At 33.0% G+C, this 19300-nt stretch overlaps 1 protein-coding gene across 1 annotated transcript in view; it reads left to right on the top strand.

Moving 5' to 3' along the window:
• Positions 1–19300, top strand: part of EPHA3 (EPH receptor A3) — a 373049-nt gene that overhangs the window by 106435 nt on the left and 247314 nt on the right. The gene's annotated exons all lie outside the window — the stretch shown is intronic.

Below are 19300 nucleotides of genomic sequence, written 5' to 3' on the forward strand. Positions count from 1 at the left end.
TGCTTGCTGTTACACTCTGTCAAGTCTGGTGTTCTACTCCTGGTCTCATAATCAGTCACTTTTCTCAAGTGCACGTGGAATAAATGAGCCTACTTTGTAAATAAATTGTCCTCTTTAAATCTGAACAGAACATAATATTTTGCTTTTGACTATAGACATGGTTTACAAAAAAAAAGACATTTTAAATGAGAGTAAATGGTTCATTCTAGCTTCATACTTCTCCATGCTTTTTAGATCCTTGGAAAACACCATCAGAATACTCTTCCAAAAATGGTTTTGAAAGTTATAAAATTAAAACAACATACTAGCTACTATTTGCTTGTACACATGAGTGAAGAAAAGTTGCAATAGCCTTTATATTCCACTTTGAATTGAATTTTATCAGTGAGGTATTTGTTTATGTTATGTGGTATTTGTGAGATCTATTTTAAATAAAATCATGAAAGCTTACTCCAGAAGGCATTAAAAAGTTGCCCATTTAAGATATATTCAATGCACACCTACTTCATTGTAAGTACTGTAGTAAGAACTAAAAGATTTTTTTGTTAACATTCATTAATTAGTCACTTACTAGATGCCATACACTGTGCTGATTTGCTAAGTAATGTTCATGAGCTATCTCATTTATTCCTCAAAATAACCTATCAAGGACATACTATTACTCTTTCTATTTTAAAATCATGGAGAATAAAGCTTTAATAGGTTCAATAGCTGGCCTTATTTCCCTCAGTGAGTTAGTACTAGAATTGAGATCTGAAACCAGGCAGTCTGACTCCAAAGGCTGGAGTCTTCACATCAACCCATGCTGCTTCCCTGTGATTCGGTGAAGAGTAACTGAGACTAGGAGACAAAGGACACAGATTCCACTTTAATTAGAGCACTGTATTTTGAAGGATGAGAATGGCCACAAAAAGTGAACACAAAGTAGCCAAAGACCTAGAAATATAACCATTACCTGTACTAGTTTATTTCCAACTTTTTTATTTCTAGATTTTTAAGAAAGAAGAATTACTAGCCAAAAGACCATATTTTAGGAAGACTAAGCTTAGCTCGGGTGGCATATGATAAAACTGGATATATGATTTGTCAAGCATCTTAGACATGCAAATTTAATTGTATAAGTGTTTCTGACCATTTATGAGTACAAAGTAATAATGTGCCAGACACAAGGGAAATATAAATAAATAAAGTTATCGTATCTACCTTCTGGGAGCTCACTATCTAGCATGAAAGACAGACACATAAATGAATGATTTTTAATGTGAGACAGACCAGTAAGTCTTCAGCCGGTGATACAATGTACCTTAACAGTGAAGGATAAGAAAAGATTAAGTTTGAATATTTTACGATAAATAGTAGAAAATGTTAATTTATAATGGGAAACCTTTGCATTGAGAGTTTTGGACTCTTTTATTGTTATTTTGCATAGAAACATTTGGAGTAGCAAGAAAGGGCTAGCTACCTTACACAGCTTACACATTCCAGAAGGTGAGATTTCTAATTTGTTTATGGAATCATTATATCAAAATTTCAAGATGCATAGGCATCCTATTAGAGTACTATCTTCTGAGTTTGTGTCACAGGGATACCTTAAAAAGGATCTAAACTTCATTACTGGGTCATTTTCTGACTTTAGTCATAAAATATTATAGATTTTATATTCCACTCTAGACAAATAATAGGCACAGTTAGAGTTCATTGAACTGAAAGATGAAAATGTGTCAATCTCCATTTGATAGGAAAAAACATATTAATTAAAATGTTTCATATTTAAAAAGCATATTTATCAATTTCAGAAGTATAAACAAAAGCTCTGGTATATAATGTTTACTTTCAAAACAGTTCAGTTTTCCTGAAACAAGAAAAAGTAGTCAAAAGTATCCTTGAACCATTTCTTTAAACAGTCAGCAATTCTTGAGCCCTTAATAGGTGTCCAATACTGTATTGAACACTAGAAACAGAATAATGACACTATCATTGCTTAGTTTAGTTCACGGTCCAAAAACGTGTGAGTGCGTGTGTGTGTGTGTGTGTGTGTATGTGTTCTAAAATATTTTTATCTCTACCTCTGAAAGAACATAGATTTTTTAAAACTAATTTATGAAACAGAACTAAGTTAACACTAATTTCTAAACGTCTAGAAAATAAGCTATTATTGTTGATAGGGAAGGAAATATTGGTATAGGAGGAGATGAGTGATGAGAAATGAAGATTTTTCTGCATTAAGATGCTTTGTGTTGCCAGATTCTCCTCCTCATCCTCCTCCTTTTTTTTTTTTTTTTTTTTTTTTTGACTAAGGAGGATAGGAAAAAAGAAAGCTAAGAATAATAAATGGTGAATTTTTCTCTTTCAATGGCTGTTTAGAGAGAGAAAGTAAAGGTGGGTAGAAAGAAATGTTGGTGGCTAAAGAATCATTCAAGAATCACATGCCAAACAAACTGGAAAAAGCACCAGGAAGGTAAAGAGTACTTATTACACTAAGTTTGGTAAAATAGAAATGCATGTAGAAATAACTATGCAAGTTTAAACAGATAAGGAGTAGTATAAAAATTAGTAAGGAAGGTAAGAAATTATGTATTGTACTGTTTACTAGAAATTCATCTAATATATTATTTGAAAATATGACTTTTGTTTAAATACGTTATCTCCCATATTTGATGAAAGAGAAGGATAGTGTAATGTATTTTATTTAATTTACCTGGTATGTAACTTAAAACTTACTTGGACCATGTTTCTGGGATCTGGGAAGACTTGCTGGATTTTGACAGCATGGTCAAATGCCAGGTTGGGTTGTTTTTGGGGGAGGATGTTCATAAACCTCCTTTTAAAAGGGTAACACTGAAAAATTAAAATTATAAAATGACATACTAAAACTGAATCATCTGGCATTTGCTTTCAAGCATTGGTAATATTTTACTTGATTATTTCATTTGGACATTTCATATTTTTTACATCCCAGCATAACTCTTCTTACTGGTTTTCTCTTTTTAAGATTGGAAGTGTGGGAAAATTTTGTATTAATACCAAGGAAACATCATGATCTTTTTTTTTCTCTCTTTTTAATCCTGGCTAATGAATTATGTTATCTGTTTTGGTTTAGTTTGGAGAGGAGAGATGAGAATGCTAATGGCTTTTTATATAGTCAGTTAATTACATTTGAGTCAGATAGCAGAAGGTTACTATAAATATTCCTTCTCATACAAACTTTGTTTAGACTTAGTGTACCAAATACCTTATTAATGTCACTGAAGAATTTGTTGCTCTGTGCTTTATCTCTGCACATTCATTGTGGAATGCTAACGTTATCCCTTCTTCTTTTACATTAGCAGCTAAATAGAAACGTGTATTTGATGTGATGTATGAAGACGCCTAGACTTTTTGATGACTATCCAGAATTATATTTGTTTTACTTATGACTTAGGATACCAGTTCTTACTCTCCACTCATTTCTCTGTTAATTTAGAAACTCTTGAAACAGCTGCCAAAGTTTCAATAACAGGATGATTTTAAGACTCTGCTTGCTCTGACAGAGGCGCTAGAGAAAATTGAAAACCTTAGTATATTCTTCGCACCTACAAAGTCTATGTGCACAATCAGATGGCACCCTCTGGACCTACAAGGTGTTCATGAGTGTGAATGAATTCAGAAGCGTTCCTTTCTCGTTGTTTTTTGTCTGGAAGTTCCTTAAGGGCAGACCTCATGAATGTCTTTTCTTAGAAACACCTTGCTTAGAACGTAGCAGAATCTAATTGAGTTGGTTCTCAATTAGATACTTATAGGATGCCTAATTACTGGGAGATTTCTATGCCATCTATCCATTCTTAGAATAGAGGTCCTGTAGAGAATAGACTTTACATTATTTATCTTTGATTCCACTAGGCCTTTCAGAATGCGTTGTAAATAAAGATGTTAATTTTATCTAATTTGAAATAAACGTATTTGATTATTAGGTCACATACAGTTACAGTCAGGCAATAATAGATTCATCTGACTTCTTGTTAGAATAGTGAATAGATGATGAAGTAAAGGAATAACAAATATTTTTATGATACCAAAGATCATACTTTTTTCTTTTATGAGTTTATGATGAATATTATTTTTTCTGCCTTAAAATAATCAATTGTTTCTAGATTAATACCTGTAATAAAGCAACAGTCTAAACAATTTTTGTAGATGCTGAAATATATTTGGCCTTTTTGTCCCTTAAATTTACTCATCTAGTGCTTAAAGCATTGGTTCACCTTATAAAGACTACCCTGTAGTTATCAAGTTCCTTACCTTCAGTTATAAAAAATTTCCTTTCCCTGAGGTTAAAATGACAGCTGTCTGTTTCCTCTTTGCCTTTAACAGTTATACATCCATGATTTTTCCAACCAATGAATTTATTTAAATATAAAATATGGCACTGTTAAGTAATAAGATAAATAACTTTAACAAGTTAAACAGATGCATTATAGCTTTATAATAGCTATCAAGCCTGATTTATACAAGATTCTATGTCTTCTCACCAATTTATGTACATTAGCATAATGCAAAAAACTTCCCTGCACTTGTTCTCAAATTTCAGTTTGCATTTAATTGTTCTATTTAGCCAAAGGCTCTTGTCACTAACAAAGTGTTTGAGGGCTTGGGCTTAAGAGTCCCAGGAATGCAGCTTATTAATTTTGTGGCTAAATATCTTGAGCCTTAGCTTCTTTATCCACAAAAGGGATGGACTTCAAAATGGCCAGTCGATGTATTGCTTAGTCTATTGCAAAATATACAGCACTGGACTTAAGGTATTTGAACGTCATTATTTTCAGTCATCAGAATCCCTGAAAATGTGTTACCTTCCTTGTTTCCTTGTTTCAATACATTTTAAAACATTTAGATATGACAAAATCACCCATTCAACAGCCTACCTTAGACCTTAGACATATTTTAGGAGAGAAAATGTGTCTTTGATTAATGTCTATATTTGTTTATTCATTATTTATTCATTGATTGCCCACCTTCTTCCAAACAGGATTGTGCTTTTCTAAAGAGACGTTTTTTGTTGTTGTTCAATTAAACCTCTAGTCTATTAAACCATGGGTGACATTCCCTCCATTATCTTATTGTTAAGTTTTATTTTTCTTTCAAACAGCAGTGACACTTGATTTTTCCCATCTGGTACTGGACTCAGTCTCTGTTTTTTTTTATAGTATGGATCTTTCCCACTGATTTTTCAAAAGTGCCTTGAGTTTACAAATGTACATTTTTATATTGTATATTCAGAAAGACTTTTAGGTTTTAACTGATTTGATTTAAGGAAGTATGATGTAGGAAATAAGCAAGCAACAGCAATACAAAAATAAAGTTAAAATGCTACATTTCAAAACTGTTCAGCCTAGGTTTTGTTCATACTGTTTGTGCACTTATATTCCTTATATAAAAGACAAGGTTAGATAGTTGGAAAGGATATACCAATAAATAATGTCCTCGCCTTGAAGGAATCATGTGAATCAAAAATCAGTAAGCAACTAAGAAACAGAAAAAAAAAATCTGTTGAAACATTTTACCTGACTCTGGATAGAGCTAACTTATCTATTTACTTTGCTTTATGTAGTTGTTATGTATACTTAAGAATCGCCCAAATACTATAAAGGCAGTGGAGAAACAGTATAAGTTGTATGAAGTATATGTCAAATGTGCTTACATGAATTATTTTGTGATTATTACTGGAAGTCTTTGATCAAATTATGTCAATGCACTAACTAAAAAGTAGTTAAAGTAAAAACTTATTTTTTAATATGAAAAGTGAGAGAAAGCAAGGGAATATATTTGGTTTGTGACTTCTTAAATATTGTAGCTCATTTTTGAGTCTATATAAAAACAATATAAATTTAAACCATGGATTTACATGTTTAGGAAAATAGAAATGTGAATTCTTTGTTCTGTATATACTACAAATCAGATTATTTTGAACACTCAGGCACAATTTAATTGCAAACATGTTTAGGAGAAATATGACTGTGGTTACATTTAGGGAGTAGAGCAAATTCATATCTAAGCATTTGAATACCTCATAATGAATAAGAAGGAGTTAAATGATCAGCAATGAACCACTATAACAGGTCTTAAAAATCACATGAAGTTCCATAAATGTTAGTAACATTCTTACACAGGATTACAATTAAATAAGACTTAATGTGTTTTAGTAAAATATGAACTGTTTTACCTTATTTGGGTTAACTTTAGTAATATAATCTCACCAATTCTGTCCAGAGGGAAAAATCTTAAAACACATTTTCTCTTTAAATAGGCATTTCACTGTACTTTATCCAACCTAAAAGATGATTTTATAGGTCATTATTAAAGCATACTTCTAAAGCTCTAATTTAGCTCACAGGCATTCCTTATCAAATGACTGTGGGGTATCTGCTTTATAGTATCAAGTTCTGTTCATTAAATTATTATTCTTACACTAAGTTCTTTGGGCTTTTAGATGCTTTGATGGGTCTAGTGTTTCAAATGTGCAAATGGTAATTTAGGTAATATCAATATGCCAAATGTATAATCTTTGGGAAACATAAATGATGTGTCCATTGAGTAGTTTATTTGTTTGAGAGACTATGGTAATATATGGATTAAGCTTCCCAGGGCAGTATTCACTATGAGAATCTAAGGCATCAGAAAATAATTTCAGTTGCAGAAAAATAGTAGCTCTCATTTTACTTGAAAGTGGTTGTTTCCATCATGTCATTTTCAGTTTCCTTTCCAAAGGAAGATCAGAACATTGCTTTGTAGACAGCTCACTAAATATCTATTAAATGTAAACTTATCTGTAAAGTGATTGAAATTGTTCAAGCAAAAGACATATCTAAGTTTCTTTTGTCTGTGAAGGGTGGGATATTGGTTATTGTGAATAAGTAAAAATTATAGTTCTTCTATCATCTTAATAAATATTATCTTGTCAGATAGCTCGTGAATCTGCCATCATAATTTACTGTCAAGGCTGGTTGGACCCTAAAGAAAGTCTTGAAATTCCTTTTCTTTAATTTAAGCTGTTTTATATGAATGACCTTCCTTAGCTCTGATTTGCTGCGTGCCACTTTGTTAAACAACTTCTGTTAAAGCATACATGTTATATAATGTATGGCTTTTGTAAAGAACATTCAATTCAGTTCAAACTTATCTTTTTTATTCTAACTATTCAGATATTATAAAAGCTTCTATGTTTCCAACTTTTAAGATGCAATGTAACCATTTTTTTCAGAATACATGTAATGATTCCAAAGAACGATTATTGATATTTCATTGACTTCTCCAACTAATGTTTCATTTTTTTTTTTTTTTAGTCAACTTCTTCCAGCATAAGGGGAATAAAACCCTATGCAAAATAAACTGAGAACTAGATCTTTTTTTCCCTCTTGATGGACTTAGATTCTGTGAAATATACTGGTAATAGTTTCACAAAGATTGCTTTGTCAGCGCAGATTCATTGAACACTTTCCACCTTTTTTTCCTGTGATTTCTCCACCCCTTTCACTTCTGTCTGTGTTTAGAGTTTTGACAATCCCTTATTAGTTCCAGAGTAGAACTTATGAGAGCTAATAAGGGTTTACATTACAGCTCTGACAGCTGGCACTAAAGTTTAATAGAGAGCAATTGTAAAGAAGTATAAGTGTTGATACTATTTGATGAAAGTGCTCTTAAAGAAAGAGCCTTTTGGAAATAATCACATAACTAGAAAAACTGCATATATGCCCTTTGGTTGTAGCTTCTCATCTTCTAGGATGCGGGCAAAACATCCTGTTGGCAGATGACTCTGTAATAGCTTATAGATGCCTTTTCTAGGAACAGAATCCAGGATCGTTAAACAAACAAACAAACAAACAAGAACAAAAACAAAAAAAACCCAACTCTAAAGCCACTATTTCTATACATCTCTGAAATTCATTTAATTGTTCTTTAGAAACACAATCATAACGTGGATATCTAATCGCAGATTCATTCTGTGCGAAGAGACCCCAGGGATTCCAAAGGCAAGTCATTGAGATCATGAAGGGCATTAACTCCACGTAATCCACCACAGACTTTTTGTATTATGAAAAATAAACAAATAAAAAGCAAGAATGGCTTCAAATGTAGAAAGACCCTGAGTGTAAAATATTTCTGAATTATCTGTTCAATGGTCAGTTACAATGCCACAAAAGGTTAAAAGAAAATGCTGCAATTGAAAACAGCTGTAGCTTTTTTGACATGAAGACTAACTTTCAACAAAGAGAAAGCATATGCTATGAGGTGAAGGAATACTTGAATTTATTTGTGCACCAGGAACATGTAAAGTTTTATGAAACTGAGAAGTGCATCTGAATATATAAATAATTGGAAAGGAACATCTTTGCTTCTCTGATAGTTATTGGAGAGGAAAATTTGTATTTCAGAGATTTAGATTCATTTACTGTTTATTTCGTGCTTCTACATGGAATATAGAATATTTCAATCTATCATCATGCATAAATATTTTATGGCATACAGAATTGATTAATGTATTGAATTGGGGGGAAGAAGGATACGGTTCTTGCTATAAAGTATCTTGGGTTCTGAAGGAGATATGAACTGAATCTATCTTAAAAGGAAGCAAGCATACTATTCATAAGGAAAAACGTCTGGTAAGCATGAAAGACAAGTGTTGTTTAGAGACTCATTATCTGCTGCTAAAATGTCATCAAAGAGTTAAAGTTTCAGTCTCCATGGAGTTTATTTAATATTTCATCATTTGCCCATTTTTTTCTCAGCAACTTTTTTTTTTTTTTTTGAGGCAGAGTTGTGTTCTTGTTGCCCAGGCTAAAGCGCAGTGGCGTGATCTCGGCTCACCGCAACCTCTACCTCCCGGGTTCAAGCGATTCTCCTGCCTCATCCTACTGAATAGCTGGGATTACAGGCATGCACCATCCCGCTCAGATAATTTTGTATTTTTAGTAGAGACGGGGTTTCTTCATGTTGGTCAGGCTGGTCTCGAACTCCCGACCTCAGGTAATCTGCCTGACTCAGCCTCCCAAAGTGCTGGGATTACAGGCGTGAGCATCCACTTCCACGCCCTGCCCCCAACAACAATTTATGAGTGTCTGCTATACCAAATGTCAATTGGAAATGTGGCACTAAACAAAACAGAAGAATGTTCTTGCCCTCAAGGAACTTAGATTTTAGTGGAAATATTAAGAAACCAAATGTTAATACAGATCCTTCCAGTGTATTACCCATAGAATTCTGGAGTCTACACCAATGTTCCTAACCCAGGTGATACTGTCTCCAAGAGGCATTTGGCAATGGTTAAAAATATTTTTGATTCTCACAGCTGAAAGAAAGGGTTACTTACTGGCACCTCCTGTTTAGATACCACACATGTTGCTAAATATCTTACAATGCACAGGGCAATGTTTATAGCAAAGAGTTATGCAGACCAAGATATAAATATGTAGTGGGAGGGTTGAGAAACTCTGGTCTAGTTTAATCCCTGTCCTTTACAGATATGTATATTAAGGCTAAAGGTTCGAATAATACATTATCAGAGCCTGAATTGGTACTTGACATCTTGTGATTGTACTTCAGGACACGTTCATTCAGGGATTTTCTTTAAAATTAGTGAATTTTTGAAGGCATATAAAGTCTTACTAACTACTTAGATGATTGGAAAGTGACACTTCTGCAAGGAAAACAAAACTAAGATGGCTTTTTTTCTGGGAGACAGAAGAAAGATTTCAGGAATAGTGACATGAAGATGGATATTTTAAAACTGAAAAAAAAAAAAGTTACTTGCAAAGAGCTGGTTAAAGTGACTGACATTCAGCGGGTAGAGTTTCATAATCTAAGAACTGAGAATGTGAATGGAGTAATAAAAGAGATATCAAAGATAAAGCATTTGGAGGTTGAGGGTGTTTCCGTATGCAAACAATTCAGACAGCTGTTACAGAGTTAGTTTCCTTTGAGGATATTCTGACGTGCTGACATGAAATCAGATCTGACATTTGACTCCCTTTTTTTCTGTAACGTGAAACTAATACAAAAATGACAGGTAGATATGGTTCTATTTGAGGACATATTGTGTTAATAGTGTTTGTATAAAAAGTTTCTATGCTTTAGTTCTAGGACTGGTCCTTTGACAATTAGAGTGGCACTTTGATATCAGCTGTTTCTTTTAAAAATAGCCATTTCTTTCCTTTAGCATGTAACTGAGCTTGGCACTTCATTTAATCCTCCCAACAACGTATGAGGTTGGTGGAATCATGTCTCCATTTTGCACGATAGAAAACCGGAGACTTAGAAAAATCAGGCAGTTGTCCAAGGTCACAATCAGTAAGTGGTTCAACTGGAATCTGAATGGTAAAACTGGAATTTGAAAGTGGAACAGACCACTTGTGTGGCACCACTGCTTCCTACGCTTCCTGGCGTAGAGAGTCAGGGGAACCTGAAGCTCATCAGCCTGCTTTACCAGAAATAGTCCCTGAGGCGCAGAGTATGTTTACTGTAAGGATGCTTCTCAGGATGTTACTCAATACTTTCCTCTGTGTCCTCTCTCTGGGACCAATCAGACATTTACTTCTGACTCCAAGGGTGGGAGTCATTGTGTTCCTTAAGCTACTCACTTGGTTTTGCTTTTGGATATTGATTCACGTAATGGTCATTGTATCTTGTTTGCATTCCCTATAGAAGAGCAGAAAACTACGTGTCTTCCTGTATCTGACAAACATACATAGAGACGCTCTCTCAACATGCCTTTTAAATACTAACCTCGCTATTTTATTTGTCCTCTTTACGTACCCCTTTTCATCTACTCTTCAGCTTCTAAAATGTATTTTATTGGAATCCGTTCCATCTTGAATTCTGGGAATGCTTTCTCAAATATGAAAACTCATACATACATTTAAATTATTCTTTATTCATTGCCTAGTATGTACTCAGTGATTAATATACCGTTTGATCCTCAACAAAAACCTTATGAGGTAAATATTATTAGCGTTATTTTATCAGAACAGGTCTAAGAAAATTTACTAATCTGAGCAGTGCCACAATGCTAGAATGTAAATTCAGGTATGGCTGACTCTGAAACCTGATGCTTTTTATAATATAATATGTTAATAATTTTCATCTGAAATGCTTCTGCAAGTCACCATAATGAGAAAATTTGCAAGTTCTTGCTGCCAAGGGGATGGTTGGAGAAGTTGGTTATAGGAGTTGAGAAGAAAAGATTGGCAGTAGTTATATAAAAAGCAAAAAACTTCATATTAATTAGTATAACACCTCTTTCTTTAATATAGAATTAGGTAAGCCTCTAACATGCAAATCATTTCACAGGGCATCTCTGGCCTTTATTTTCTAGGCATGTGGAACTGAGCCACACCTCTAATTGCTTCTGCTTCTGTTTCCATTGCTCCTGCTGTTGCTGAGGACATGATTGATAGGAGATGATGGCTAGTGGAGAACCAGGGCTCAGAAAGACACTTGCTATGTGCCCAATGTGTATGCTTGCACAATATGCTTCATTATTAGCTTGACAGATCTCCAAGTGTCATTATTAGCTTGACAGATCTCCAAGTGGCAGATTGGGAGTCAGTTTTGGACCTGGCTAGCATTTCTGTTATAGACATTGGGTTTTTATAAAGCTCATAAATACATATATGTATGTATATACCTATACACACACACACATATATACACACATACATGCATGTAAATATATAGATGTATATGTATACTTGTGTGTGTATATGTGTATAGACACAAAATACAATATGTATATTATATAAATATATATTATATATAAATATATGTGTGTATACATAAAATATATACGTATAGATGTGTAATATGTGCATGTTATCCATGTCCATATACATATATGCACTTAGCTCTATATACTTAGTACATATACATATTTATAAATGTGTACTTATAAATGTACATTAAATTCTTTGTTTCTAAAAAATTGAGAAGAATGAAGGCTGTAATAAAATATCAAATGAGTTTCTGATGGTATTGAACTGCTGCACACATTCTTAAACTTCTTTTATTGCTTTTAGAATGAGGCAGCACACAAAATACATTAATCAATATAATATGTATAACTTCCAAAACTTGAAGTGGTAACACATGCTGATGAATCTTTGCACTTCATTAAGTGAATGAATGTGGCTTAAAGTTACAGACTTCTTAAGTGTCTGACCTGGTTGTTTTATACAAGGATTATGTGTGAAACTATTTTCCTTTGAAAATGTTATTGGTGTTACAGATTACAAACTTTTGTGTTGCTGTTAAATATTTCTTAGTCTTTTAAGCTTTACAAAATCTAAAAGCTTATTTAAAGCAACCCTTTCGTTTATATAATACAACTCTTGAAAAACACTGATGGTCAAGAACAGAAGTAATTACCAAGGGCTTTCACTGTTTATTCTTGTTATGCTTTCATGACAAGATGTACGCTGCTTTAAAATCTATTTTTTCTCATTTTTAAAAAACTCCTCTTATTAACGTTCCCAATAAATCAAAATCTGTGCAAGATGACGGGTGGCATTATGGTGTTCTATGAGTGCTTCAGTGCAGAACTATCAGGAAAGGGAGGCTGAAAGGAAATGCTGACTCCATCCTTCATACGGTTGATGGTTGCTCTTATTAGTGATGAAAAGAAAATGAGAAAATGCATTGGTTTGCTTTTTATTAAGCACAGTAGGTAAAGCAGATGAATGCTTGAAGGCTCATTGAGCTGCCATAAAGAAATTTAAACATTGTTCATATTGGCTAGTCGCCAGGCTCATGCTGTAAACTCCAGATGAGGGTCATGATTGCAGAGGAATTGTCAGCTCTATTGGTAGACAGTTTCTGTACATTCCTAGTCTAGTAATAAACCTGAGATTTACCCAGCAGGGTTGGTGAGATTATGCTTGTTGTACATGACTTGGTATCCATCTTAATTCCTACAAAATAATTAAGATTTCTTAGTGTAAAATGATGGTGTGGCTTGACTTTATACATTTGGATTTTATTTGTATCATTGTATTATAATACCTTATATGTGTGAATAAATTTAGCTTCCTCATATGTAGATCTAGAATAATATCTGAGAGTAAGAGTGGAGAGAAAACTGTATAATAAAGTGCTAAAATATGGTTAGTAAATATGGTTCTAAATACAGTAACTAATTTTTTAAGTTAAAAATTCAAACTTTGTTATCAGTATAATTTGTAATCTTTCTAAGATAAGCAGTGTGCTTTCCACTTCTTTTTAAATTCTTTCAAAGCCTAGTTCAAAATCTGAACACAGCTTTTGTGTGAAAAATGATGATTATTTTATCGATCAATATTTTTGCTTCTTTATTAATAAATATACTATAGCAATATATAGCAAAAAATATGAAGCGATAAGAAAAGATGGATAACTTTCTTGAATGTAGGTACACAGTGGGGATGTAAACCTGGACATTTGTTACGCTGTCATTTGAAGTTTATTTCAGAGATGTGTAGCATCTCTTCTAGCTACACAAATAATTTTCCGTAAAATCTATTCAAAATTAAGCTCCATAAAATAAAGATGTAATCCAAAGATTTGGCTGAGTGATCATGCTGGTTGACTAAATCTTTAAATATTGAGACTGCCAGGGGAGTTGGAATAGTTAATTTACAAGAAAATGATGAAACAAATTCTGCTATATTTAGCTAACACCAAATTTGCCTCAAATAAGTTTATCTTTTTTTCCACCTTCATTTTATTTTTAAAAAGTTACAAAAAGAAAGTAATAAGAAGGTAACTGTTTTAATTTCTGAAGAAGGAAGATGGCTAGAAATAGCCATTAATTTCTATTAAAGGTATAGATACTCTTATAAAGCATACACCTTTTGGTCAGGCACAGTGGCTCATGCCTGTAATCTTAGCACTTTGGGAGGCCAAGGTAGGCAGATCACTTGAGGTCAGGAGTTCAAGACTAGCCTGGCAATCATGGTGAAACACTGTCTCTACTAAAGATACAAAAATTAGCTGAGAGTGGTGTCATGCACCTGTAATCCCAGCTACTTGGGAGGCTGAGGCAGGAAAATTGCTTGAATCCTGGAGGCGGAGGTTGCAGTGAGCCAAGATCACATCACTGCACTCCAGCCTGGGCAACAGAGCAAGACTCTGTCTCAAAATACTAATATTAATACTAATACTAATACTAATACTAATAATAAATAATAAAAAAACATATACTTTCTAAATACTCTGAAAAATATAAATGGGAAGGGTTAAACAGTGACTGTGATTAGTGAGATTAGCTTTCCAATTTAAAGCAAAATTTAGCAATCAAATTCAATGAAAAAGAAATGGATTACTTTAAGGATGTAAAAATGTGAAAGTTATTTGGAAATTATCAAGTTATTTATAAGTGAAATTATCCATCTTGGAATAGCTATGCTCAGATATAAAGACTTGAAGGTAGTAATTTGTAATCACATTTTATTTGCTATTATTCATTCACTGGTCAGTCATGGCTACGATTATGTGCTGCTGCTTTGATGGCTATAAGGATCAGAAAAAAAAAAAACGCCTTCATAATCCAGTAGATTCTATGACTGGAAAAGTCAGTGAAAATATTCTATGAATCCTCGGAAGATATTCTTTACTTACTCCAAAAGTTTTGGGTGTGTTCAAAACAATTTTCTAAAAGTACACTAGGTATGAAAGTAAACCTGTGGAACCTTTACATTTTCTAACAACTGTACTGTATTATACATCTCAGCCTCTTGCATGTTGCTACATTTCTCTTAGCTTAATAGTTACTGTGTTCTCTAAGATGATGCCAGTTTATAAAATTTGGTCATAGTAGACTAATATATTTTCAAAGAAAGTTGTATTTTTTCCCCAAACAATTTTACAGAAAACGTCTTTGGTAAAATTGCTAAGTGAGGAACATAGGCTTACAAATACATCCCCTAGGCATGCTATAAGTTCATAGTGAAGTCCTTTACTCTTTCAGGAACACCAAGGCTGCAGTCAGAGCCTACCCTATTTTAGGTACATAGTTTTAATATGCTGAGTAATTTGGTTTCAAAGCTCATAGGAGATGAAAATCTGAAACTTGAAAGGAGTAAAGAAGTACATAGAATGAGTATACTAAACATCACAATTGGCAGCCTGAGAATAGGAAAATGACCCAAGGGTCTATGATAACATATACACGTGTTCAAGTTACATTTGCCTGGGGCCACTGTGGACCGCAGTCTTCTATGCCTCAGTAAACTCTGACTGTTCACAGGACTGTAAAGTACATAAAGCAAATAAAAATATTCGTAGTTGTGACCTTAAGACATCAATAAATGTTTAAATTATATTCACTCCACTCTGGTAAAGAATCAAATCATTATATAATATATTTTATATTTCCTCCATGGAAAACAAAGATTAGAAACGTCGTTGCTTTAATCAGTATAAGTGGTATAAATCAAAGGTCCTGGGGTTTATCTTGGCTCTACCTCTTATTCCCTATGGGGCTGTGGACAAACTGTGTAATCATTCTGGGTCCCAGTTTCCTCACATATAAATTGGAGATAACAAGAGACAACAATAGCATCTCCTTAGTAGTGCCATTGAGAGAATAAAGTGACATCATGTTTTTAAAATGTTCAACACAGGTCCTGGCACCTAACAAGTACTTTATAAGTGTTAGGCTTATCATAAGAGGAATAAATCCTTACTATGGGGAAACATTAGCTATCTAGAAAGTTTTTTTCCTAAAAGTTCCAGGAATCTAGAGAACTGAAGGTTTATTATATGTCAACTAAAATACCAAAATAAACAAAATAAAATTTAACTAAACAGTATACAATTTGTCATAACATGCAGTATTTCTGCACTCTAATTTAAGAGATTTTCAATTCTTAATTATATTTAGAACTTCAACTGATCCATGATTGGATAGGTTTTCAGAATTAAATAACTTTACTTGGTTCAGTAATCGGTTTTGATGGTCTGTCTAACATGGTTCAGGATTGTTTCTTTTAAAACAAGGCATGTCATACCATTCTGAATTCCTTATAAATTCTGAATTATCTTGCTGTGACAGTGTTTTTTTTTTTTTTGTCATGTAGAAAACCAGTTCTTATTCAGCACCAGATAATTAGCCACTTTGCAAATGTCATGAAGTTTGAAGCTTAGTCATGATTACTGAGACTTAATCACACTAAAATCCTTCATATGCATTCCTTTGTATAAGATTTTAAGTATAAAGTATAGATGGTGATGCGGCTATGAATAGGTAGGAAATCAGAAGACATTTTGAGGCAGACAGAGAGCACATACACCTTATACAATAAATTTAGTTAAACATAGTCAAAAGAGAAAAATCAGTGAAGACTTGTTCCTCAGGAGTCCATCAATTTTATATGCAAGCGTTCAGTCAGGTATATAATCAGTCACTGTCCTGAATGGCATGTGTATTCATATTTTTATACTTTAAACATGTCATTTCTATGTTTACTTTTTATTTTTGCTTTTTTTCTGTAAATAGACCAAAGTTCTCACGTTGGGAAACATATTATGACTGCAAAATGTTTAATCATTTTTTATGTGAATTATTTCAAAATTTCTTTGAGAAACAAATAACAATTACTCTCTTGGAGGTTCTGAAAATTGACTTCAGATGTGGGAGGTAGTCTTGTTCAGATATTGAGGATCTAGGCCCAAGAGATCACTTACAGTTCTCTGATACCTCATGGATGAATCATCATGCATTTCCTGTGTGTTTCTTGAGTAAATATTAAATGGAAGTAAAGAACTTATACGTTACGAGAGACTGAATATTTAAGTCAGTGTTTAACACATTATGGAAAACATGTATATATAAGTCATGGTATAAATGTAAATCCTGGAATGTGGGGCAAAATTTCTCGATTACCTTGTACGTATCCAGGAACAACTAGTGAGCCCTCTATTTGTGCATACTTAGGTACTGGAGGGTGATTGATTCATAGCTTCACCTGTGATTTCAGAAGGTTGAATATTATTATTTTTATTAATTTTAATACTTCAGGGAAATTTACTATAATAATTCAGAGTAAAAATATCCTAGAACATGATGGCTATTATTTTGGGCAGTTTATTTGTAATGTTCCATGTCCAAGAATGACTCACTCTTATATTAGGTTGTTTAAACTGGAAAGGTCAAATGACTTAAGCTTCCAAAAATTCATTTGGCAAATTTCACATTTACTTTCAGCACTGTGGTTCCTTTCACCAAGGCACATGTATGTTAGAGCTCTATGTACAGCGAATTTACAAGGTTAATTATAGTGTATTGTGCATAACACAGTCGTTTTGTTGGTAGTTCAATATTATGTTTGGCATGTGTGATAACATTGCAGGGTAGATTTGCTGTAACTTTGACTTTGGTATTCTTAGTTAGAAATGACTACTCTCTTAGACACATGGTCCCCAGATAAAATGCCTACTCAGATTCACTGTTAAACAATAAGAAAAATAGTTTCTGCTGAAAACTTTTTCATCCATGGGTTGACAGTCATGGAGAGAGTGTGTATAATTGGCAATGTGTATTTAAGTGTTCACAAAAGCAGAAGAGAAAACTGAATATTGAAGATGAAAACTTGCCTGTGATATGGTGTTCCTTTGAAAAAATTGGACAAAATAGGAATGGGAAAGCCTGCCAGCACAGTTAGAGAGGATTAATTTCCTGCTATTCACATACAGGGCTAATAAATATAGTATATCTACAACTTCATTATGCGTAGTGCTCTTTTCATTCAACATGTTAGGGAATGAATATGGAGAAGCATAATAACAATGTCATGTTGATTTACATAAAATTTTGTGTATAGACTGATTAGATACACTATCATATGGCATAAATTTGGAAAGATAAATGCTATATGCAGTCACGATTTTAGGAATTGTTAATTTTATATATACACATTGACTAACCATTAAGTTTAAGGCATTATACAAAACACTGTGTGAGATGTAACACCTATGAAAAATGTGCTCTAGATGCATAAATCTAATGGGTGAGGAACCCATAAACATACCAAAGAAGTATGTAAGGACTATATGAATGGAAACATACACTTGATATTGATAACCAAGAATAAAAACATTTTTTAAAAGTTTTCTGAAACCCATAGGGCAGCAGTTTTCAGGCTGAAGTACATATAAACTAAAGATTAACAGAGACTTTCCAAGGGAGTACATGAACATTTGTGGTTTAATGGAAATGGATGGTCTCGATCTCCTGACCTCGTGATCCGCCCTATTCGGCCTCCCAAAGTGCTGGGATTACAGGCTTGAGCCACCTAGCCCGGCCACCCCTTCCCCTATTTTCTAAAGAAAAACATTCTTCTCATTTTTCTGAAATCTTGCTAAGATGCTTTGTTCATAGGATGTAAGTGCTATCAAAAGGAAATTTTAAATTGTGTTAAGAATGTGAATGAATGTGAATCAAATTACTTTTTCAGGTCAAGTGGTATCCATTCTTGGCTCTGATTCAAATTGAAGAAAGACTTATGAAAGTCGTCAGTGAATAAAAAAGTTAAAAATCACTTTAGTGATAAATTACTCTGGAATTCAGCATATAACTCAAGTTCGAAGAATTCACACTGCTATAGAAAAACTATTTTTATTCCTACCTAATTATTTATGTAAATAAGATTTTCTGGTACTTGCATTTATAACAATGAAAACTACAAAATGAATTGATTTTCAGTGAATAAAAATCAGTTGTATCTATCTTAACTGGGAAAAAAGCCTAGCTCATCTCAGTATAACATCAATTTCTAGTAAAAATTTTCTTTCCATTAAAATAGTTTAAAAATATATAATACTTAAGTAGGTTTCTTGAGTTATTTACTAAAAATAATTATAGTAAGAAAATTTAGGAAGACAATTTGCAGCCTTAAAGCATGGAAATTAAAAGAAATAAACTATTAATTTCAGTTTCAATATTTGATTACTACAATATATGATAGGTTGATCAATATGAGATGTTCAAGCATAAAAAAACATAAATCTTTAGCATAACATTTTAAGGGGTGAGTTAATTGGACATATGAAATCAAGGGACAGAAAGCAAGCAACACAAAAATTCTAACTAGTAAAGAAGAACTTGATCATTTATTTTTATATGGATGACATTGAGTAACAAAGCACTGGAGTATTTAGATTCCTTTGGGTGCATTTAGGAACAGTGTAACTGTTTTATTTTAAAATGTCAATATTTACAATATGTTAGAAATGATATAATTTTCAATTATTTACACTCAAGAGGAAACATTGTATATGTCAACTTATATAAGTCAGTATG

This window comes from Rhinopithecus roxellana, chromosome 1 (assembly GCF_007565055.1).
Source record: "Rhinopithecus roxellana isolate Shanxi Qingling chromosome 1, ASM756505v1, whole genome shotgun sequence".
NCBI classification, from domain to species: Eukaryota; Metazoa; Chordata; class Mammalia; order Primates; family Cercopithecidae; genus Rhinopithecus; species Rhinopithecus roxellana.